Source organism: Heterocephalus glaber, unplaced genomic scaffold, assembly GCF_053883595.1.
Source record: "Heterocephalus glaber isolate CG9 unplaced genomic scaffold, H.glaber_assembly_v1.0 deba00001504, whole genome shotgun sequence".
Classification (NCBI taxonomy): domain Eukaryota; kingdom Metazoa; phylum Chordata; class Mammalia; order Rodentia; family Bathyergidae; genus Heterocephalus; species Heterocephalus glaber.
The window spans coordinates 2,248,517-2,267,334 of NW_028258324.1; the positions used below are offsets into that span (position 1 = coordinate 2,248,517).

At 39.6% G+C, this 18,818-nt stretch overlaps 1 protein-coding gene and 1 pseudogene across 1 annotated transcript in view; both read right to left on the minus strand.

The window, feature by feature from the left end:
- Positions 1-6,935, minus strand: part of LOC101711432 (uncharacterized) — a 52,811-nt gene extending 45,876 nt beyond the window's left edge. Inside the window, exon 1 of the mRNA XM_087186017.1 lies at positions 6,794-6,935. The gene's annotated coding sequence lies outside the window, so the exon portion shown is untranslated. The remainder of the gene's footprint in view (positions 1-6,793) is intronic.
- LOC106008794 (vomeronasal type-2 receptor 116-like) overlaps positions 1-18,818 on the minus strand; it is a 195,361-nt pseudogene that overhangs the window by 151,985 nt on the left and 24,558 nt on the right.

Sequence of the window (18,818 nt, forward strand, 5' to 3'; positions counted from 1 at the left end):
TCTCTTTCCTTATCCTAAATATAGAACAAAAATTCCTACATTTATAGCTAAAAAATCCCACGTATTTGAAGCAATTGTTTGTCACTAATCATCAGGATAATGCTTTGTTATACCACAATAAAATGTCACTAAACAGACCACAGCCAGGAATATGGGGACTAACAACTGTTGGTAAGGACATGGAGAAAACTCAAGAGTTATTGAGAACTTAGGGCAGTGTCTTAGTTACTTTTTTTGTTGCTGAAACAAAATACCTAATATCCAAAGTTAAAGGTGAAAGGTTTATTTAGCTCACAGTTTGTAGAGGTTTCAGTCCATAATCAACTGGCTCCAAGGCAGGAAGGCACATGGCAGATAGGCAGCACAGAGGAGAAATAGTTCATAGAAGGCAGAAGGTACCAAAGCAAGCAAGGGACCTCAGCAGCTTCTTTCTGCCCCTTTTATTGTATCCAGGCTACTGGGATAAGGATGGTGCCAAACCAGTCAGTGGCTAGTAATCACCCACCCATAATCCTAGCATTGTACCATGAATCAATCACACACTCTAGATTCAGCCACCTCAGAAAAAGCCCCACCTATGACCACATGAGCCTTTAGGGGACATCTAGACACAAACCATAACAGGCAGTAATACAGTCTGACAGTTTCTGCAATAATGAAATCTACAGTTATTTTTTCAGCACATTCTTGTTTCTAAAAAAATTTTTAGACTGTAAAAAAATATTGGTTTATTTTGGCTCACAATTTTGGGCCAGGATAGATCAACTACCAGACCACATAGCCTTAATGCTACATACAGAACCTTAAGGTCACACATGGCATCACATGCCATAACACTAAGAGTGCATGTGTGTGATTTTGTTTCTGTCTCTCTTCCTATTCCAGTATTCAAAAGGGAGAAATTAAAAGAAAATATCAGGCCAGGGATTTAGCTCAGTGATGCCGCCACCTGCCTCGCACACACAAGGTCCTGAGTTCAATCCCCAGTACCAAAAAAAAAAAAGAAAATATCTATTTCTCATGGTCTTATAAGTGACCAAAGTCTTCATATTTACTCACCTAGTTTCTACCTCTTAGTATGTCTTGGGGGCCGGGGATTTAGCTCAGTGGTTTCGCTATCTGCTGCGCAAGCGCAAGGACCCGAGTTCAATCCCCAATACCAAAAAAAAAAAAAAATATGTCTCAGTAGGAATTAGATTATCATGAGTTTTGAATGGAACAATCCATATGCAAGGACAACAGTTCCCATATTACCCATCAAACTTCTCCTATACATATAGATAAGAGATATGCAGACAACCCCACAGAAATTTATACATGAATGTTTAAAGCTTGCAATTTAGCAAAGCTAATAGGTGGAAATAATGGAAATGTCCACCAAATGTTGCACAACCAAAAATGGAAGCTATCCATGAAAAAGGATTCGTGAATATTCATAAATATGATATTGATTCAAGAGTGATCTGTATATGTACCAATTCCCCATAAAGAATGGATTTATTATATAATTCACACTCAAACTAATAAGGGAATGTAAACGTTTTGTTAATAATAGACTGAAAATTTTAAGAATATACCTGTGATGCATGAATATAGTTTTTTTCAAAAAATGTAGTTAAAAATATATTTAACTGGGCCGGGGATTTAGCTCAGTGGTTTGGGCGCCTGCCTTGCAAGCACAAGGTCCTGAGTTCGATCCCCAGTACCTAAATAAATAAATAAATAAAAATAAAAAATAAAAAAATATATATTTAATTGGAAGATCGATCTTGTTGAATGATTTTGCAAATACTGTTAGCCTCCTCAATTGATCTGTGCAAATATTCTGTTTTGCTGAAGAAAATACCTCCTCACACCTTCAAATAAGTACTTTGTTGACAAATAAATGTGTTCTGACACTCCAACAACCATTTATATATCCATCTTTATAAAGCTATTATAAGCAATACACACAAAGCAATAAAAATCTGCACCTTCAAAAAAATAAAATATAAATAAAATTGGAGATGAACTTAATGCATGAAGAATAACATATAAACTTGGATGTGATGATGTAATCTGATACAAAATTTTAGCTTTAATATATTACCAGCAAATCAACTATATGACAAAAATCTAGTAGCTTCCCTTCTGAAAAACAAAGATGATTGTTATACTATTCGAATCTCAAATAAAAAAGTACAGTGATGATATATCCTATTCAATTGTTTGGGACATGCTATACAATTACAGTCCTTTAAGTCTAAGCCTCAGAGGTATATACACATTAAGTTTATAGGAAATTTTAAGACACACTTCTCTTTATTCAAAACTCAGATTTTATTAGGCGGAGAGCACATGTTAAGAGGGAGAAGAAAGTTTTCTTCCCATAATAATGGGAAAACTGCTCAGTTCATAGGCCAACTAAATGTGAATTTTGAATCCACACATTCAAATGTGCAATTCACATAAATTAAAGACAAAAATATAAAATCAGAAACTGTAAAATGTAGAAAATGTAAGAAAATGATTTTCTGAAGTAGGAGTTAAGACTTCTGTTCAGCAAAGAAAATACTTGACAAAATCAACATGAGGACAGAAAGTCAAGAGAAAGTATTTTGATTCCCCACACATGACAAGGAAATTCCCCAAAAAAGAAAAAAGAAGGTATCAAAAAAGGAATGTTTGAAACAAATATGAGCAACTGATATCAACAGATAATTCTGTGCATACACAGAAAAAGGAAAAGAGAATGCATAAAAAAGAAGATAAATGGAGGGATAAATATAGAAAAATAAGGTGAGCCATTCAATTTCACTGTGAGTCAATAAAATTCATTACATTAGAAAAGTCTAGATGGTTGGATATGAGAAATAGAAATACTGCCCACTAGTAGTGGTAAGGTGGATGCTGAATATAAGATGTTAACTGCATACACACTCTGTACACCAGAAAACATACTCCTGAGCATCTGTGGCATTTTCTCAAATCTGCTTCTTGGGCAGTAAGAAGAAAATGTTCTGTGTTGCACTCATCACTGGCAGAACACAAGAAGCCTGCTTTCCAATTAACTGTGGAAAGGCAAAGAAAATGTCATGGAGAAAAACAATGGAGAGGAGTTACATACATTCAGCAATCCAAACAAATCAGGAGTTATGTACATTCAGCAACGCAAATAAATCTGGTAAATACTGAATGAATTAAGGGAAAGATAAGATGAGCTCCCTAACATCTCCCACTTCGGCACACAAAAAATATATGTGCATGAGGCTGGGTGTATTTCAGTGGTAGAGCGCATGTATAGTGCTCATTTGCCTCTGGGATCTACAGCTACCAAGAAAAGGTAGACATAAAGCTTTGGTGTATAATCTCGTAGTGATGAGCAGAGGCATGGCAGTGGAAGGAGTGGAAGGAAGATGTTCCTGCAACAGAGTTGCCAAGCAGAACACTACCGATATTTTGGACCAGTATTTGTATGTAGTGAGGGCTGGCTTGTGTTGTGTGACATTTATGAGTACCCTTTCCTAACTACAAGATGCCAAAAAAATCTTGAATGTGCTCTATATCATGATATAACAAAGTATTTCAGAAACATCCACATATTTTATGAAGTATGGAATCAACAGTGGCTAAAACCACTAGTGTAAAATGTGCAGAAGACACATAGCTCCTAAATGACAAGGTACCCAGAAAGAGCACAAACAAAAACCCTCAGAGCTGCCATCTCTCTGGCTTTGCACCCCAAACCCAAGCTTAGTGTCCTACCTAAATATTTCCAGTCTATACTTGCATACTCTCTCTTCTTGTCCTGTCCACCTAGGCTGCCCTTCTGCTGTGGCTGGAGTGAAAACCTAGAAGAAGCTCCATGGCTTAGTGCACTATAATAACACACACTGGGAGGTGTAGAGGCCAGACTAAGGGTTACTTGAACTGAAGCTCTGTGTTTTATTTCAGCTGTGCCCTTCAGATTAGGCCATTCCTATGGTTTTCTCCAGGATATCAACATGGAAGGGCTGTTTCTCAGAGTGCAGAGAAAGCAGGAGGTACTCAGGGGGATTTCAGGGATTGCAATCTCCTGCCATTTATGGAACCCACAACAAAATCTCATGGCCATATCTTTCCCCAGAGAGACATTAGTTGCTGGAAAGGTAAAATTACTCCAGGTCTTGAAGAAGACAATGCTGAACAGAATGTCTTTTGCTCATTAAGGGCAAATAGGCACTGGGAGGACAAAAGGGCATTCCAGAATAGAAAACCAGTTGTTTGCCCTAAGTTTAAGTTAGAAGGGTTCCAAAATGAGCATAAATTAGAAATAGCAATGGACTTGTTTTCTCTATAGCACTGTACACGCTTTGTATATTGTGGTCAAACTGCTCATCTTGTGTCATTCTATCCTATCCTCTTGTTCTAGTGATGCAAGCTAGACAGTATAAACAGATGGGTAACTTCTCTAATTCAAAAAGAGTGTAGTATTCCCTTATCCAAGGATTACTCATAATGTTCACCTTGTTTAGTTTCTCTGGAGATCCTGATTAATACAGCACTCAACCCAGCAAATGATCTTATGAGTTTCATGTTCCACAGACCAGCACTTTACTAAGAATTGAAGGAAAGAGTCTAGACATGTGCCTTGAGTTAGGCGCAGTATCTTGATCAAACCAAAGCAAGCCGAAAGTAAAATGTACTGAAAACTCACTGATTATATCTAATCTAGCAAACACCACTGCTAACCCTTTACTCCTTAAAACTGCTCAACAGTTACACTGACATGTAGTTGGGCAAATTTAAGTAACACACAGTATATTTCATAATAAAATGATAAATACAGTATTTTACATACTTTATTGAATATAGTGCATCATAAATGCACTGGCTGTTTTCACTTTGTGTCTTTTTGCTGACATTACAGTGACCACTGCTGCTGCTGAGCATCATGAGCAAGTATTGTACCACATATCTCTAGTGTACAGAGTAAAATTCTAAATTGAAATTTTCCACTAAATCCATAACACATTTGCTTTTATTGTATACTACTGGAGTTTGAACTAAGGTCACTGTGCATTTCACACAGGTTACATTAGTGTGGAGAAACCACAGGATATTTATTTTATCTTGATATAGGGCCTCGTACAGTTAACCAGGATGGATGTGAAGCAGAAACATTTTTGTCTTAGTATGCCATGTGGCAGGGATTAGATTACACACCATCATGCCTCACTGAAGTTTAATTTACCCAAGTACTGGGATCCTAGTAAATGGTAGTGACTGAAGAATTTCCATTCTAGCCAGGCATGGTGGCCCATACCTGTCATCCCAGCCCACTTGGAGAATGAAAAAGAATTCAAAGTTCACCCCTACCCAGTACAACCTACTCAAACCTGGTTTCAAATTTTAATTAAAAAGTTAAAATGGTGTAGGATGTAGCTCAAAGATCCTGAGTTTAATCCCTTATGACAAAAAAGTCAACCACACCTTGCAATCTTTTCTATCCTGGAAAAGTCTTTCCCATTACTTTAATAATCAAGTCCACTAAAATTTTTAACCCACAACCAATCCAGACAGTTCCCTAATTGCCAAGTTTTCCTCAAAATGTTAAGGTGTACTAAATCACTAACGGAAGCCATATTTTTCAAATTTTTACTAAGTTCCTCTCCTTCCTTCAGGCCTGTGATTTTTGACCCACTCTCAGACCAGGCTCAGCACATAACCTTTCTTTTATTGTCACAAAATTCAACCTCAGGAAATTATCTTCTCCATTGCAGGTGCTGATTTTTTTTTGCCACCCAGTCAGGCCCTCCTCTCTCACATTCTTTCTTCTCCCATTTGCTCCTCCCCACACACAAAAACCTTTTGTGAATAATGACTGATATGCCTGCACACCATATATTTGGGGTGTTACCCCACTCAGGACTCTTTTCATATGGAGTCCACCTAAATTAGCATTTCAACTTTTAAAACAATGTCTATAAATAGTCTGAGGACTATAGCAATTTTATGAGATGACATCCTTTTCCTGTTCACTTATTTTAAAAAAAAATCACACAACCATGTAAATGCTCCTGTTCAATGCGTTTCTCAGTGTGTGTTTAACAGGCAGCCCCTTCTGGAAGTTGTCCTTAGCAGGACCATTTTCATATGCTTTTCCTAATATCCCTCCATATTTCTCACCATTGTTAACTCTGTGGGACTGTCTCACTTAAATAGTCTAACTGTGAGTTGAGCCCTCATCTAATAATTAAGAGGTTTTGGTGTGTTTTGTTTTGTTTTCCATTGCTGTGTATGGAACCCAGGAGTTGATTTATGCCATGCAAGCATTCCACCGCTGTGTCACATCACCAGCAATATTAAAACCTGGAGAAGCAGTGGTCTGAGGAAATGAGTTGTGTGTTTAAGACCCTGCATTGCAGACATTTATAAAGTTCAGGTTTCCCAGATCCGTGGCTGGAGAGAATGAAGCCAGGGACCAACACATCACAGCTGCACCCAGTTTGGTCCAACACCTGAATCAGGGATCCCTCCATGACTCCAGCCCTCTCCACACAGACATAGACACAGCTGCAGGCTGGGGCTGCCTGAGACCTGCCCCTAGGCTGGGAGGTCACCATGAAGAGACAGGACTCTGGGGACTCAAAGCTGCCCAGCCTCAGCTAGAGCAGGAGGGACAGAGGGTGATGAAGCACTGAAGACTATGAGGCCCTCGGACTCTGGAATTGCACGGAGAGGCTCCAATGCCGCCATATCTGGTTCCAGCCACTTACATCCAGACCTCACAACCATCCCATCTCATCTCAGTGCACTCATCCCACACCGTTACCATTGCGTGGCTTCGGGGTCCTCCAGGGTCCTTCCCACGCAGCTGGAAGATGATAGTCATAAAGTAAAACGGTCTAGCCAGCTAGAGCAGATCTCTGCAATGTGCTCAGGATCAAAACTTTAACGCCATGACACAGGAAGAGCCTGTCTGCCTCCGCCCACCTGATTGGACAGTTTATACCACCCGCCCCTTCATCACCGATTGGCTCCTGCTCCACTGCCCGCCCTCTGAGCCGAGAGTGACCACAAAAACAAATCTCTTCCTGCCTGGGTGGATCGCAAATGATAGCTTTTAACTCTTGAGACTTTAGACCGTGGATTTTCCCAGGATGGGTGCCTAACCTAGCCTGAGGGATAATCGCTTTTAAATAGACTGTGCTCCTGGCTTTTTTGTGCGGCGCTTCTTACTGGATTCAGTAGGCTCTTGGCTGAGTATTGCCCCTGAAACTGTGGTTACAAGTGTGCTCAGACATCTAAGTCAACATCCCTTGACATCAGAGAATCATGGGTTCAGGCCGGGTCAGGATGCAATGGAGTAGAGGGAGTACCTGATTTTGTGATTGGTGAAAATGAGGAACGAGATAGGGGGGCTTCCTGGCCAAGACATTCTCTCACTGTATTCATATTCAGTCAAAAAAATGAATATGTGCCCAAAAGAGGAATACAATTATTGAATAAATAAACTAAATTTAAATAATAGCAATGTTCTGCAACAGAGTCAAGATGAAAAAAAAGCAAACATTTTAATTGCATCTGACAAGTAGCCTACTTCAGGGTCACAAAGAAAAGCTGATTTCTGAAAATAAGCGTATTCTTTGTGTGAAGGCAAGGATAATTGCGAATGGGGAGCGGGTGGGGGAGGGAAAGGGGCGGGGCGGCGTAGGTAACTACCGGGCCCTGTGTTACCCCACCTTCTCCCCAGGCAGTCTCCCCACCCCTGCGCTGTGCGGGCAGCTCCTGAAAAGCCTGTGACGGAAGAAGAAATGTCCGGAGTGGCAGCGGTGGTGGCCCAGGCGATAATTCACAACGGCAACAGCACAGAATCAGCGGAGCAGCCCAGGATACTCAGCTGTCACCTTCACCGTCACCGTGGCCCTGCGGGCTGCTACCTGAAGCGAGGCAGGGCCGCCATCGCAGGGCGATAACAAGGAGGAGACGACCGCCACCGCAGGATCCCCTGCCACCGCCGCCACAGCCGCCCCCACTAGGGGGCGACAGGTAGTCGATCTGCACTTAAATATCCCATTTTCCTTTTTTCCTTCCCTTAAATTTATATTTATCCAATATATTTAGTTGAGAGATGTATGTTTTTATTACGCTGTTTTTCTTTTCTTTTTAAATTATTGTTTATATTTTCGATTTTAAAATGTACAAAATAAAGTTACATTGCTGGTCTTGTGAACACTATACAATTATCTGAAGTGTATACCTATACCTGCAGCAGTTCACCTATTTCAATAATTTAGAATTCTATTCCTTTGTTGTCTTTAAGACCACCTCGAATTTAAAGGCTGCTACCTTATTTTACATTTAAAGTGTATTGTAACAGTGTGGTAGTTAGTACAGCATTGGGTTTTGTTTTTTGAAAAAAATATAATTGTTAAAATGCAGCCCTACCCTCAATACACATTTCTTGGCCAAAAGGCAATGACAACTAAAGACTTCAGAGTATAAGGTCTCCCTGACCTGCAGTTCCCTCTTCACTGGTTGAAACTACATGTTTCAGCATATTAATACTCAGTAGAAGGAAAATATTATCTGGAGTTTTTTGATACTCATTGTTGTTACTTGACCTTGAGAGATGTGCAGGATATTAATAAAGCATTTTTCCCCTTGTGTCTGGCCGGGTCATGGAGTGTGACCATATGTAAGACCCCTGCCTTTTCCTCCCAGGCTTTTACTCTGCTCTCTTTCCTTGCTCCCACAAGGTGGCTAACATTTTTTCTTCATTTACTCCATCATTTCTGAATTAGAGATAGTTGGCCACAGACTGAAATCTCTGAAACCATGGACAGAAATAAATCTTTTATCATTACAGTCTCTGTGTCAGGTATTTTGTCCCAGGAACAGAGAAAGTAATACAATTCATGTTAGGCATCTGAACTAAATAAACTTCCATATGCATCAACCCATTCTTCTGAAATCTATATAAAGGACTTTATGACTGGTCTTTACAGTACTCCTTCATACATATATATTTCATTCTGACTCCTCCAAGTTTTTGCATATATGAACCACTTGCCATAAAAACAGCCTCTGGAAACCAGTAAGAACCTCAATGAGGACAAATTCCTCAAAACTATGTGTACAGGAGTCACCTATTTTCTCTTGCTTTGTGATTTTTCCCTATCAACACTCTTTTTAGAGCTGCTCTTGGAAAGTGGAGGCCACAATCCAGAGAGGTATGCAGTCCAGGAAGCACCAAGAGGATCTTCATGGCTGTCTAAGTTACTTTTCTCCTTGCTAAGACAAAATACCCAACACCCAAAGTTAAACAAGGAAAAGTTTATTTAGCTCACAGTTTGTAAAAATTTCAGTCTATAATCGGCTCACTCCAAGGTGGGGCGGCATGGCAGACAGCCATCGAGAAGAGAAACAGTTCATGGTGGACAAAAGGTAGCAGAACAAGCAAGGGGTGACCACAGCTCTTTCTATCCCTTATATCTTATCCAGGCTGCTTAGGGCTGGTAGCACCCTTAATCGAAGTAGCCCTGAGCCTAGCATTGCATCATGAATCAGTTCTAGCATCACACACTCTAGATCCAGCCACCTCTGAAAAAACCCCACCTATGACTTCATGATGCTTTGATGGGACATCTAGACATAAGCCATAACATATGTTTTACTAGATATTTAAGTTACTAGTGCCTTGATGTTGGATTTCTTAGCCTTCACAACTATGAGAAATAATTGTTTCATAAAATGAATAATTGTATGTATTTTATTTAGGGTACAATGTACAATGTACTAATGTACTAATACAATGTACTAAGACAGAGGCTATAAATATTTGTTGGTGTATGGTATACCAGTGGCTACGGTTAGACTCAGCAAAAACTTATATTTCCATTCATGCACTCAATTGTAATGATTTAGCTGTTCTGGTATACATGTGTACCATTTTTTTCTCCACCACAAAATCATATAATCACTTGCATGGATAATCAAAGGAAGTTAATGTTGGGCCAGGGATTTAGCTCAGTGGTTTCAGTGCCTGCTGCTCAAGCACAAGGACCCGAGTTCAATCCCCGGTACCAAAAAAAAAAAAAGGAAGTTAATGCAATGGAAACTTCAAGCTATCTTTCTATGCTTACTTATGAAGTAGAAAAAAACAATTCTAGGATACTGTATATGGATTTAAATCTTGCAGGTAATTATTTTTTGCTAGAAAACACAGATTCCAGGAAACTTATTTTCATATGACAAAAAGTGTATAAAACAGTCACATGCTAATTTTCCATCATTTCCAGTGTGTTAATGGTTCTCTCACCACTGCAGTTGAATGCTGTCTTAAGCTGCTCTGCACCTGGGGATTTACATATTTTGTTTACATTTTGAAAATTATCTCTTGATTTCCTCAACACCATCTAATTATGTCTATAGTCAAATCCTAAGCATCTTGTTAGTCCCTCTCCCTTTCAAAAAGTGCAACTGCTGTAAGTTTCAATCTTCTAGAGGCTCAATTACATCCCTCTATTTTAATTATCCACCGGAAAGTCTGTTACAGTGAATATGGTGATATTTCATGTGAATTCTAGGAAAAATTTTACTGTTGCTATTCTGCATGGCCTGTCACACTACAGGAAGTATGAGAACATTGCATTATTCGGTCATAGATCAGGAATTCTGATGCAAGAAGTCTTGAAAACCCTTAAGTAAAAATTCTATACTTGTATCATAATAAGATCATTAGTGGCTGGGAAACTGTTTAAAGCTTCTTGACAGGAAAAGGTTTTAAATTGAAAGGGACTAAGGAATAATTAAAAGGACCTTCTGAAAATTATTTTTATTTGTAACTAGTAAGTAGGTTGAAAAATTAAGCCCCACCAACTGGACCGGAAAGGAGAAAACAGGTTGAGATTCAGGTGATAATCACAACCAAAAAAGATGAATCATTCCTGTCAATCAGTCAATATAATTGGAAATTATTTACTTGTAACAGAGGCTATCTTATTCATTTTATTACATTTAGTATCATAGAAAATTATTTACTTGTAATGGAGGCTATCTTTTATTCATTTTATAACATTTAGTATCATACTTGGCCTAAACCCACAAGATACCAGTAAAATCCATTCCCCCTCTATGACATAAGAAAAAAAAAATCTCCAGATAAATCCACATGTTTCTTGAGGGCCAGAATTACTACTAGTTGAAATCCATTGACTTAGCAGCTACATAAGGCACCTGGGCTGCCTGAAAGACAAGATACCAAAAAATGGGTAAAAAGTGCCAGGGAGCTTCTCAACCTGGAGGATTTCTCCATTTCTCCACCTTTACACCCCAAACCAAGATGGCTGTTTCTTTCCAAATTACTTTAAGTCTTCTATTGCAGCTCCAATCTTCTTGTCCCAATGCAAATGGGTTGCATTATGTAATGTGGCTAGTGTAAGAAGGCCAAAGTTATTCCTTGCCTTGATGCTGTCAGGTGATAAACACAACATGGAAGTTCAGGTAGATTAAAGGGAGTTTTAAACTGATACTGTGTGCTTTATCTTTGCTGTGCAATTTTCTAAAGGCCATTCCCTTGGTCTCCAGAAAGCCAACCTGAAAGAATGTTGTGAATCCAGTGGGATTCAGTGTCTCCAACCCCTTTTTGAGCACATAACAAACTTTTACAAACTCTTTTTGCCCCAAAAGAGCATGGTTCCTGCAGAGGTTGAGCATCTCCCAGGCTTGGTGAAGACAGGGCTAGACTGAGACACCTTCAGGCCCTTGACATTCAGGCAGCGGCAGGTGGGGGCAGGAGCTGAGGGGCAAGTAGTGTGAAGTTATGGTTTTGCCCTGAGATAAATATACCTAGATTTCCCAGGAAGGAAAAGAGGAAGAGTGATTCCTCTTGAGCAATGTGGATGCTTCCTGTCTTGTGGCAAGTTGGTCAGTCATGTATCTCTGCTAATCAAATTCTGTCCAGTCTCTTCTCTGTTTCAGTGAAAAATAAACAGAGTACTGCCCCCTAATCTGAAAAAGATATGTTTCAATGCCCAAAACTGCCTCCAACAGTTCCAACAATGGGTAGAAAGAGATTGATGGCACCTAGTGACCAAGTAGATTTCGTGCATTTTTTCACCCTGCACTGTCTCCTACAAAGCTCACCTATAAGTGCCATACCACTGAGACTGCCACATCCTGTGGTTTATGATTGCTTCAGCTAATAGGAAACACTGGCAGGAAAGCAACAGAAAAGAAGAAAGAGAAGGCAGGGTGTTCATTCTCCTGAAACCACTCTGGTATCCGCAAGGTGTGGCAATCTTGCTGTTCTTTATTGGCTATATCTCCTGTGAGTTAAATTCTGCTACCTATGGGTCTCATTAGGTTCAAGTAAATTCACATTGTGCTTCATTATTCCGTCCTCAGTTAGTGAACAAAACAGAAAAAGCAAAATCATCTGAAAACAAAAAATAATTTTAAAAAATAATAATAATAATAAAAGATGATTAATAAACACTAAACCAAGTGGCAAATGAAAAATATTTTTAAATTCACCTATGGATCCAATATTCTATAAAATAAAGAAAAATATCTCATCTAATTTGATTAAAAGATACTATCTATTAAACACACTATTGCTTTCATCAAAATACAGATTATGTCAACAAAATTCATTCTTAAAAATAAACATTACAGGCTGGGGATTTAGCTCAGTGGCAACATGCCTCCTTGCCAGCACAAGGGCCCAAGTTCAATCCCCAGTACAAAAAAATAAATATTACAAATACATAATCCAGTGCTCAACTTTAAGGGTGTGATCCTGAAGAAAATACTATTATCTTTTAATACCCTTTCTTCTGAACATGTGTTTTCTGAAGAATTTTAAAGAAATAATTGAGAAATAACGGTACAAATTTTAACTACATGAGAAATTGTCACAGGATTTTGAAAATATTATTCTTGAGTGTTCTGTTCATTCAAGGGGATTTGATGCAATATGCATATTACATATAGACTAAATGAATACTTGTGCACATCCCTCATATGCATGGCTTTTCATGGTACTGTGTTCTTTTCTATGTGTGAATGAAACCAAAATTAATAGTTGTGTTCCCATAAAATGTCCACTGATAGGTGCCATCTACTCTATTCAATGTCCAGTTTGCATGCAAAATCATGTAAAGACGAAGGATTCCCACATTCTATATGTATACTTATGCTCAGTGTTAGTTCTTTCATATTTTCTGAGGTTGTGAGCATCACAGAATGCCTCTTCATATTGTTTATCCACATAGGCACTCTCTCCAGAGTGAGTTATTTCCTTTACTCCAAGGAAACTGGAAAAACTGAAGGATTTCCCACATTGCTTACATACACAGGGCTTCTCTACCATGTAAATTCTTTCATGTATTGAATGCACTAGGAAAAATAAACATTTTCTATATTGCTTATATAAGTTCAGATTCTTTTCACTGTTCCTTCTTTCATGCATATAATGATATCTGTGTTTACTAAAAGATTTCCAATATTGCTTAAAAACATAGGGAATCTCTCTACTGTGAGTCCACTCATGTCAATGAGCATCATGTTATACATTCATTTATTTTGCAGTATAATTTTTGTATATTTGACTTGGTTCTCAGTATAAATGAAGATGTTCCCACATTGCTCACAAGCATAGCATTTCTCCCCAGAGTGGCTTCTTTCATGTATTCGACAATACCTGTTTTTCCTGAATGCTTTTCCACATTGCTTACATGCACGTGATTTCTACCAAGTGTGAATTTTTTCATGCATTTGACAATGACTCAGTCTACTGAAAGCTTCCTCACATTGTTTACATACATTGAATTTCTCCACAATGTGAATTATTTCTTGTACACTGTAGTCTTCAGACTTCCTTCATTGCTTACATATATAAGTCTTCTTCCAGAATGACCTCTTTCATGTATCTAACAGTACATGTGTGTACTGAAAGCTTTCCCACATTGCTTATACATAGGGTTTTTCTCCAGTGTGACTCCATTTATGTATTTCATAATACCTATGTGTAATAACTGCTTTCACACGTTGCTTACATACATAGAGTTTCTCCCAGTGTGAATTTTTTCATGTATTTGGCAATACTTGTATGTACTGAATGCTTTCTCACATTACTTAACATGCATATGGTTTCTCTCCTGTGTGAGTTCTTTCATGTGTATGCAAGTTATCAATTGACTGAAGGATTTTCACATTGCTTACACACATAGTATTTCACCCCACTGTGAATTTTTTTGTCTATGGAAGTATTGCATTCAGAGAAGCATTCCCCACAAGGATGGCATGCATAGTGTTTTTCTCCACTGTCCTGGGAATCCAGGGGAATTTAAGTAGTGTAGACCACTTTGAGCATGTATCAAACTTCCCTGTAACCCTCACTCCTCACAGAGAGTGCCACGGTTGCATGGCTGAAGCATTCACTAGTGAGAAACAATGGTAGGAGATTAAGAAAGACAGGCAGGGCCGGGGATTTAGCTTAGTGGTTCCACCGCCTGCCTCGCAAGCATAAGATCCCGAGTTCGATCCCCAGTACCAAAAAACAAAATGAACAAAATCAACAACAACAAAAAAGAAAGATAGGCAAAGAGATATAAGCTGGGGCCAGGTGGGGCTCTAACTCTGGTTGGGAGAAAAAGACTCCAGGCAAATGGCCACTGCTCATTTATTTATAGTAGAGATAAGGGAAGTGCAGGGGGAGGTAAAAGGGGGTGGTCTGTAACTGGAGCCAGGAGAGTAGCTAAGGTCTGCAGGACACCACGCTTGATGGTTTTCTGGCAAATGAGCAGGGAAGAAGACAATCCTCTTCTCAGCCAGGCCTTGCTCCACCACACCGTCTTGTCTTCTGTTCTCCTCTTGCTGGGGCCCTGCCTCATCAGCTGGAGGAAGTGAACGAGATGCATGTTCCTCATTCCACATGGGCCCTGCCTCATCCACATGAGGAGGCAAGTTAGACCTGGCCATAGAGATCTACAGCGCAGCACTCCCACTAAGAGAGCACAACTTCTGCACAGGCTGAGGATCTCCCAGGCTTGGCGGAGGCAGGGCTAGACAAAGACACATTCATCCCCTTAACAGCAAGACAGGGTGGGGGGTGGAGGGGAATAGTGTAAAGCTAGGGTTTTGCCTTGAGGTTAAGAGAGCTAGAAGGTTTTCTAGAATCAGAGTAATTTAGATCTGGGAGTGGAAGAGTAGTTCCTCTTGGGCAATGCAGATGCTGGTTGTCTTGTGGCAAATTGGTTAGCTATGCATCTCGGCTGAGAAAACTTCTATCCTGCCTTTCTCTGTTTTAATGAAAAATGAGCAGTCCCTTCTTATCTGGAAAGAATGTTTCAAATACTCCACTGTATGCCTCCAACAGAGGAGAGAAATAGATGGTATATATTTTTCCTATGTATACCTATGATGTAGATTAATTGATAAATTATGCATGAGTAGAGATTAACAACCATACTTAATGCTGAAATAGAGTTTCAAAAACAACATGATGGGCCAGTGATTTAGCTCAGTGGTTCCAGCGCCTGCCTCAAAAACCCAAGGTCCAGAGTTCAATTCCTGGTACAAAAAAAAAAAATGGTATAATCAAAGTCATGTGACTGTGATGTCCTCTGAATGTCTCACTTTCTACTATACTCACCTTTCTTGTCTTGAGGTAACATCACATGATAGCTACATGATGAAATGAATTGAGATGAATGATGGAGCACAGTGCCATGAGATTTTATCATGCTATAGAGAATGGAACATGCTTTAAACTTTGATAATTTTTTCTGGAATTTAAAATTTAATATGTTCAGACCCTGCTATAAAGGCTGAATGTTAACATGTGGATAAGGAGAGACTTTGATAATCTTAGTTGACTACACACCCCAACTCCTGGACATAAAGGGGCAGAGGTTGTGTCCCAAAACCCATGTGTCCTGTATCAGTTTTTGCTACGTGAAGCCAGTGCTTCAGTTCCTATGCATTGAAGGTAGATGCTTATGATGATCACATGCTTGTGCTGAACAGTGGTGGATCTACTTTTCTGGGATCAAGAGTGTGAACCTATCACCATGAATCTTTAACCTGTTTGTGACAGACCAATTCATGAGATTTTCTTTAGAAACATAGGAAGGATGATAAAATCTTGATACACTTGGATATTCAGGATGTTGCTGTTTATTGATGACTGACTCTACCACAGGAGATAGTTTATTTAAATTTTCCTTTCTTAAAGGAAAGTAAAATACAGTTAATAAGAAACAGGGAGATGGATCTTTTACAAATGGGAAGAGGGCCAGGAAATGGAGAGAACAGGGAAGGCAACAATAGAAAGGAGAAGTAAAAAGAGTAAAAAAGTTTTATGCATATGTACCAACTCCTGATGATGAATGCAAGCCTTATATACTGCAAACACATACTAACAAAATATATAAAAATTATTTAAATTGGTCTTTCTTTTGTGATTGTTAATTTTGTTCGTAAACATGACTTCATGTAGACATGCTATAAAAGCTAGTAAAGCACAATTCTGAGTGTGTTAATGATACTCTTTGAGGACAGTTAACAAGAGGGTCACTGATTTATGTAGGAAATACTGGCCATGTACAAACTTGGCACTATCCAAGAATACTGAGAATGGGTGGATCCAAAAAAGTGTACAGAGGAAGTTTATGCATACTTGACTTTTCCTGTACAGGTGTGATATTTGGTTCGCCCATCATCCGTGAATATTAGATTCCAGAGTGCTCACACTTTGACAACATACCTGTGTCAGAGGCTCCATATGAGCAGGAAAGCCTTCTCCCTTGGGCTCTAGTTGAATTATTGGTTCCTTTTGTTCTGATGCTTCTAGCTTCTTCATCTGAGCAGTCAATGATCTCCTCGGTTTTAAGCCCTCAGACACCCATTGTAGGAGTATTCAGCCTCTGATTTGTAAAAGGAAGTGTAAAAAAAAATCCCCTGATGGGGGAGAGGAATGAAAACAGCTTTTGTAAATGGATCAGAAAAGAGGGGTTGATGGGAGGAGAGAGGAATGGGGAAAAAAGAATTATGATATATTCTGTACAGGTACAAATTCCTCATGATGAATATGAACATTATGTCTGGCAAATATGTTCTAATAAAAAATAAGGAAGATTGGATGCCCTACTGAGGTCGCGAGTAGTGCGGAACACACCCCGGCAGCAAGCCACTGGACACACACCCCCACCCCGCTCCTCTGTACAACCACCTCGTTCCACACTACACAGACGCAGAGGACACCAGACCACCAGACCACGGTACTGGGTCCCACCACTCCTAGCCCAGAGGTAGGGGCTTCTGAGCAGCCATCCCACTGCTCCTGGTCCAGAGGAAGGGGTTTCCTAGCTACCATCCCTCCCGCTGCTCCTAGCCAAGAGGAAAGGGCTTTGGGGCCCGCTTCTGTCCTGCCATTAACAGCCCAGAGATAGGGGCTTCTGAGCTGCCATCCTACTGCTCCTGGTCCAGAGGAAAGGGCTTCCAGGCCACCATCCCTCCCACTGCCCCCAACCCAGAGGAAAGGGATATTGGGGCACCTTCTGTCCCGCCACTCCCAGCCCCTGTCCCACCTCTCCCAGCTCAGAGAGGTGATCCTCGCGGACACCAACAGCACCCCCCTGCCTCCACAGTCGAAATGAGAAAACAAATAAATAAGTCTCAAAACCAGTCTTCCAGATCACCTACAGCAACCCCAAAGGGAAATGAGATGGAACACTCTGATACTCAACCACCTGGATCCACTGAACTGGCAACAAAAGGGGATCTGGAAAACATGAAATCAGAAATAATTTCTCAGATAACAGGAGAAATTGTGCTCCTAGTACAAGACATGATTAATAAATCTAGAGAGGAGCTCAGGAATATGATGGAATTCCAACATAAGAAACAAATGGAATCCATAAAACAGAGGCAAATAGATTTCCAGGAGATGAAAAACTCCACTGAAAGTCTACACAGCAGAATGAGTCAATGTGAGGACAGAATTTCAGACATAGAAGGTAAGATTGCAATTAATGACCAGGAAAAGAAAAATTGCTTCAAAATTATAAGGGAACATGAGAAATCAATCCAGCAGCTGCTAGATGATGCAAAGAAGAATAACATAAGACTGATTGGAGTCAAAGAAGAAAGAGGAGAGAGTGCAGATGACATAAAAAAACTCTTCACAAAAGTAATGGCAGAAAACTTCCCAAGCAGGGGCAAAGAACTTGACATACAGATAAGAGAGGCACTCCAAATAGAGGACTCCAAATAGCATTGATCAAAAAAAACTACATGTAGGCATATAAGTGTTAAGATTCCAGAAACTCAACAGAAGAACAAAGTTCTACAAGCAGTTAGAGAAAAGAAACAAATCACATACAAAGGAAAGCCCATCAGAATTACAGCAGACTTCTCAACACAAACTATCAAGGCAAGAACAGCTTGGAGTAACATATTCCAAGCCCTAAAAGAAAACAGCCTCCAACCCAGATTGATGAACCCTGCAAAACTATCTTTCAAAATGGATGGAGAAATAAGATACTTTCATGACAAAGAGCACCTTAGGAACTTCATGAATACCAAACCAGCACTCCAAAGAATTTTACACAATATCCTAGGAACAGATATTGAGGATCACAGCCCCAGAAAGCAAAGCGGAATGAACCCATCTGGCACGACAAGAAATTAAATGTAAAGGAGGAGAACCCAACAAAAAGAAAAAGTCATGGCAATGATGTCAATACATTTCAGTTGTAACTGTCAAGGTTAATGGTCTCAATTCACCAATCAAAAGAAATAGACTGGCAGAATGGGTCAAGAAGCAAAATCCAACAATATGCTGCATACAA